At 35.0% G+C, this 7188-nt stretch overlaps 1 long non-coding RNA gene across 1 annotated transcript; it reads left to right on the forward strand.

Moving 5' to 3' along the window:
- The first annotated feature begins 3936 nt into the window (after positions 1-3936).
- LOC128204207 (uncharacterized) lies at positions 3937-6044 on the forward strand. The gene is made up of 3 exons (XR_008256121.1): positions 3937-4485; positions 4828-5214; positions 5459-6044. It is a non-coding gene; the product is annotated as an uncharacterized LOC128204207 (long non-coding RNA).
- Positions 6045-7188: the final 1144 nt, after the last annotated feature.

Genomic DNA, 7188 nt, shown 5'->3' on the forward strand with positions numbered 1-7188 from the left:
CTTGTATTACACTTGTATCATTGTTTCAATCAATTTATTAAATGTCTGTACAAGCCCAATACGATAGACCTCTTAAGATCATCATTATCATCATCATCATCAGCAGCAGCAGCAGCAGCAGCAGCAGCAGCAGCAGCAGCAGAGCAGCAGCAGCAACAGCAGCAGCAACAGCAACATTTTTCAATGATATTATGCGCTTGTCTAAAAGAAAAAAGGAAACATGAAGGCAAAACACAAATCGATAAAGGACCGTAATTTTCAATTAAGCTCAAATGGACTAATGTAACACAATTGTATGATGACCTCCAACCATCGTGTAAAATATACGGTCCACCGTACGAAGGGTATATCATCTATAACAGAAAATCAAAACTTGCCATAAAACTTTTACCAAACTTTCATATACGGTCAAGAGTGATAATTTGTAATGAGGATATTAAGGAGTTATAAATCATAATTGAGTGATGGCCTTGGACAACTATAAGAAGTTTGATATCCGTTGAATAAACGTTATTAGAGCTAACTTTGCCTTAAAACCTGAACCAAATGTTCGATCGAGGGCCTTAAATTGTATATAGGATAACATAGTGTTATTTAATATAATCGCTCGATGGCCATCAACCATTGTAAGAAGTATGAAGGAAATTGAATAAAGGGTATAGAAGTCATAAGTAAAGTCCCAACCTGCCCTAAATCTTTTTCCTGATAAAATTGCCCTTAAACTTTAATCTAATTTCCCAAGTCAATCAGATGTCGCCCACAAACAAAATGTTCCCGACTTCAACTTGCAAATTTGGATTGAATTGATTGATTGATTGATTGATTGATCGATCGATTTTTTTATTTTGTAAGTGAATTGCTTTGAACAACTTAATGAGTGTTAGGGTGTGAATGTGTGTGTACGTGCATGCAGCTGCACATTTTTTCCGTGGAGTATCAGACCTATTTCAGACATTCTGCCACGAATGTGACGGGGTAAAAGGCCATTTTATATTTCCCTCTGTTACTTTGGTGATGTTTGGTTAAATTGCCTCCGCCGTGTTACTATGCCACGCTTTTTGGCCTACATCATCAAGATGGCCCTTGGCATTTTCTTTTACATAATTCTACAAGAGTTCCTTCCTTCTGCATATGTTCCTGCATCAAGTTAAAGCTTTTTGCGGTATTAAACATTGTTATGATACTTCTTGTGACGTTTAGCTCTTCTTGAGGCTTCTGTCGAGTAAGAAGATACTCCGTGTTTGCACTGGGTGACACAGGCTTCCCAGTAATAGTTGTTAACGTCAGACTCATTTAACACGGCTGTAGGATTCTGTGAATATTCCAAGGCTCGTAAACACTGCCAGAAGTCCGGCAATTTATTTTTAGTTTTACATACTTAGGTACAGAGTTCACTTATACAAGCAATTTTAGTTTTAAATGAACAATATTCAACTGGAAAAGGACTGAAGGCGTAACATGTATTATTAAATACTGTATAAAGTTAAACTTTACACCCAACACATTATGTCAATTGTGTGATGCCTTTTTTAGCTCTTTCTATGTTACCCATCAGAATTGTTGAGTTTTAAAACATATTAGCAAATTGAGAGACTGCAAATCTTAATTTGAGCAATGCATTAATGGTGTATAAAATTGTTAATCATATCTTGACTATGAAATTTATTTAAATATTCTTTCAGATAATCTGAGGACATAATTATATAACTAAATTAAGAATATCCGCCCACTCATTACAAATACATACTGGCAGATATGCACGTATTCGAATTTCCCACGAATAACGATATTGTCAATGCTTTGATAAAAGAGATTTAAAAGATAAATACAATTACTAATTTGCCCATGTTTTAATAAATATAGAGCAAGATATCGAAAGAGGTATTATAGGGTTAGACCAAGTATGTTGATATTAATGGAACTGTTGAAGACAGAAAATAATACCGTGTTAAGGAACCTTAGTCTGTATTGTTAACGTGCAATGAATATAGAAATACTATCTTAAACAATATTGTTCATTAATATTTATGCGAAAAGCTACAGTAACAAGCTCAGTAGCAAAAATTTAAACATAAACCCGGTTTAATGGCACTGGTTAAACGCCAAAGACATAGAACATAAAATCAAAAACAAGAAACATGGAAGAACAGCACAAAACTCCACAAACAGCACAGTGAAGACATACTTTATATAAAAAAAACTAGGTATGTTTATCAAGAATTGTTAGGTACCGCCTTGGAACGGTCTGTAAAATGTAAATTTACTGGGGGTTTAAACCAGTGTATGTGCACAAACCTCACAATCCAAACAATCCTTAATAAAGATAAAACGCAAAAGGTTAAATTTATCAAAGTATGCATTAACTTGAGGAAACTTAACAATAAAACAAATATAGGTTAACCCTAAGTACTTCTATGATTAGAGATCCCAACTCTATCTGTAAAAGTGCGTAAATATGTATATTCTAAATGTATAAAGTGCGTAATGGGTGTAAACTATATGTATAATGTGCCTAATTAGGTGCGATCTAAATGTATAAATTGCGTAAATTGGTGTGGAGTAAATGTATAAAGTGCGTAATTGCTGTGATCTTAATGTATAAAGTGCATAAATAGGTGTGGTCTAAATGTATAAAGTGTGTTATGGATGTGAACTAAATGTATAGAGTTCGAAATGGGGGCAGGTTAAAACGCGTGATATGGGGATTAAACCTAATGTATTACCATAACATGCAAACTAAGTTATATATATATATATATATATATATATATATATATATATATATATATATATAACTACAGATATTAAGGTGACCATATATATATTAATCTAGGCATTATGGGGACCGTTGGATTAAGGCGACAAAAATTGGTCTCCTTAATAATTTCAGTCCAGATTTGATGTATCAAATGTCAATAAAAATGTCCATTGACAGTAAGTTGATAAGCTTGAATGTTTATTTACGAGATCATTTCATTGTTTTAAATATTATTCTCTTTTAATATTAAAAAAAATATTCTTAAACTTTTGTGTTAGTATATTTGTGTATCCATAAAAATAGCTATTAAGGCGACCAGGGAAAAAATCATAATTTTGGTCAAAAATAGCTATATACTAAGCATTTTTTATTTGTTTTACTTTATTTAAAGCTTATTGTATATTATCCCGAAGTTTCATTCCATAAAAAACAGAAATGAGGAAATTCGATATTTCGTGTACCATCAGCATCCAAATTTTCAAGTATACAGAAATTTAACTTTCCGGAATATAACGGAAATTTTCGGGTATCTCCGTGGTACCATCTCCGTGCAATTATGCAGTATGGCGTTCATCTCTTACAGAAAGAGAATGGTAACTTGGTAAGTGTTTAAAATACATATTCAACGTTTTTTCGTTTATTTTTATGACTTTTGTACAGTTGTATAAATCGTCCACCCTTTGGATGAAAAGCAAATGATTTATCCGGATTTTGTTCATCCGAAACTAAATCACTAGTATCAACATCCGGTGTAATTTTTGCTTGTATTTTGGAGAAACTAGATTGATTTCTAGCAAACTTGGTTTACCACTACTGTACATCGTCGCTTATTATTATTTGGTATGTTCCAATCTAAAAAATGATTTGCTCCCATAACATCTCAGATTTTAATAAATAAAAGACGAAAGGATACAAATGCCTTACATTTTGTTTGTCAATGTCATGTCATTAGTCAGTCTCATCACCTTTGAATAGCAGAACAGAACGAACACTATCACCAATTCGTATTGTGGCTTTTTGCATGTGTCTTAAATTCTCATATTTGATAATAAATGCAACAATAAAATATTTCCCTTATTCTGCCACAGTTATGCACCAGTCAATTGTAACAATGGCGCCCAGGTCTTGTTTATACCGGGGATAGCAAGGGAAATGGGCCATGTTTTTACCTTCCAGGTGGACCGGCAGTGCTGAGTGAATGCGGTGTTATTGTTTTTGCGCTGATAACAGGGAATGGGCCTAACCTAGGATGTCCCCAGGGGCATTTGACGGGGATCTGGTCATTTCGTAACCTTACCATTTCGTAACTGCTGATCTTGGTTATTTCGTAACCATTCTGTTAGTCAATTCGTAACCGTCAAGTAATCAATTGACCTTTCGACAGCGGCTTCTAAGCCACGCCCCCTGATATCAAGGGAGCGAACTCTGTCTATGTCCGTCAAACAAACGAGGAAGTAATGGCGTCTCGCGTCGTTTCGCTTTCCGATATTCCTGACAAATTATCATAAATGTGACATTACAATGCGAAAAAAATAGAAGTCAAAGGAATTTGTAACTGGCTGCTACATCGGAAGGCTCGATATATCTTTAGAAAATGACGATATCTAACATTTACGAGGTGAAATCTATCCAAGTCAGAGAAAATCGGATAGCCGCCAGGTTGTCAACATTGACATCGATACAAAGGAAAAGCGTGTGTGTGACGCATACTGTAAATGCAAACAAGGGTAAGTTTAACTTTTAATAACACCGGTCTTTCTTACAGTATTGTTGAAACAAAGATTAAATCATCGCACAATATGAGTAAATCATAAATGGCCCGAATGGGGAACCCGGAAGTGACATTAAATAACAGTTACTTGCCAGCTATACAGTATAACCTTGTATTCTATAGTATGAGCAGAAATGGTTTATTGGGGTTATGCATAAAAAGTTTCAGTTCTAAGCGATTGAACACTCCCCCTTATGAATAATAAGGTAATAGTTGACAAGTGACAATCGTGGGTGATACCAATCTGTAACTTTTGCATTGCTCAAACATTCATATGCTTTGATTTTTGTTCTTACAGAAATTGTGGAACATGTTCACACACTCTGGCTGAAAAGTGCCCCCGGTGTGGGGCTCGAACTCACAACCACCAGAACACTAGCCCGGCGCTCTAACCAACTAAGCTGACTGGGCAGCTGGTTCTAACCCACACACACTACCCTCCCCCCATTTACCGGTTAAGGCTGGTGGAGGGTCTCCTGCTATTTACCGTTGACACCATTAAAGTATTCTGATTGATGGAGATAAGGAAGTCCCCTTATTATTGTCTTCAACAAGCCTACCGCCACAGGGGACCTAGCATAAGACCGGAAACCGCCCCCCCCCCACACACACACATGATATTTGCCAGTCCAGGCAATGTCAACCGCAAGAGAAAACCAGTGATGACAAGTTTTACAAATAAACGGTAGGACCTATTTTAAAGCTTTTTATAACATTTAGTTTTTACTTTGCTGTACAAAAGTAATGGACTATTTGTCCAGAGAAAAACAACAACCACAAAACATTAGCTAGTATCTTGTCAATATTTCATTATGATATACATGTAGAAAGCAAACATCAAAGGCAGTAGCATTTACAGCTAGTATTAAAATATTTAACAATACATGTAACTGATTTATTTTAATATTGGCATCTTTTATTTATTTCAGGAAAGTGTGGTCTTTTGAAGAGAGTTCTTGAAGTTGTTCAGCATGTTGTTTTGATGGATTCTTGGAAGGATGTACCTCTATGATGTTAGCTTCAGTATAACACCAGTTGTTGCATATTTAATATCAGATTTATTAAATACATTGTTGTTTTGCAAACATTACTTAAACTTTGATATTTCTTTGATGTTTATGTATGATATTGTAGGTGAATATCTCTTTATTGCAATGGCAAATATATTTTAAAATATATAGCATTAGCAGAAGTTATTTTTCACTGTTAAAGCTGCACTTTCACAGATTGATCACTTTGACAACTTACACAGGATTCGATTGCATTTATCATGTTTTGGCTCGGAGAAGTTTGCTTTGTGATTTATATATTAGGTCTTAATTTAAAGAATGCCAAAATAAGCCGATTCTGAGACAAAAAGTGTCAAACTAGAATTCTGTGAGAGTGCAACTTTAAGAATACTGTTAATCGAGTGTGCATGTGATCCGGACTCTGAACATTGGATGAACTATCATTAAATATTGTAGATTTACGTAAATGGCCCAAAATATAAGAATAACAATGAAAATACATGCATGTTTGACTTGTTCTTTATTCATAATAAGTCTAAGTCTTTACAACACATGTTTGGCAGAATCAAGTTCTAATGAACATAATAATTGATTTAAATGTACAGTGAAATAAATTGTTTTATACAGAAAATAAAACCTTAACGATTCAGACCGATCTGTTCTCGTTTTGTTTTGGTGGCTCAAATATTTATCTGAGTTTTGGAGGAGGCCTAGCTGGTGTGAGCTGGTCAAATACAGTAGCTGCTTGAGGGTCAGTGTTTTCTTGATTGGATTTCCCGTCGACAAAGTGCTGATATAAAAATAAGAAATCTATGAAATGTGTCGGAATGACAGCTACAAAAGCCATTGTTTACATAGGAACCATACGAGTATATGAGATTCGGAAGCATGCGATGGTTCGGACAAAAATCTAGTTGTACGATATTTCCTGATTTACTTTGAAAGCAAAGCAGTTTATAAAAACTACATAACGGTATCAACAAAAATACCTCTATCTTGAATGAAATCAATCGTGTCCATGTTGAACCTGATATTAAATGGCCATTAATGCCGATTTGACAACACAAGCCAAAGCATAAATGTACGATGTTTATAGTTTAAAAATAGTAACACTTATTTAGGTCATGCACGGACAATTTCAGTATTAAATAAATTTTGAGCGGATTGAAATAAGTAGTTTTGTTCAAAAAATACTTTTGTACAGACGTATAGATGTTTCGCCTTTGAACGATCTTTCAAAATTTCCAAGTTCAGCTGTTGATGAGGTCTTCCACAGAGTCTGATACAGCACTTGCATTTTTCTAAATAACTCACTGGTTTCGAATACAGAACGAATTGTAAGCCATCTTTAGTCGGCCTGGCTACCTTGTATCCGAATTACAAGTGCCATGACAACACCTTTTTACCATAATACTTAAAAAGGCGAGGAATTGCCAGCGCATGTATATGACGGACTCTGGTCAGTTTGACGGACAAAATGGCGGATAGCAACACGGCTTACCAGCCCTACATTCTGATTGGCTGATAGGACCTGTCAATCAAATCCTGTCGTAAGGTCAATTGCTCATATAATAACCACCATTTAACAAGGTGATAAATAGTACACTTAGCACCTCGTTAAGTGTATTGTTCGAACCTGGATGTATATT

The sequence above is a fragment of the Mya arenaria genome, chromosome 10 (assembly GCF_026914265.1).
Source record: "Mya arenaria isolate MELC-2E11 chromosome 10, ASM2691426v1".
NCBI classification, from domain to species: Eukaryota; Metazoa; Mollusca; class Bivalvia; order Myida; family Myidae; genus Mya; species Mya arenaria.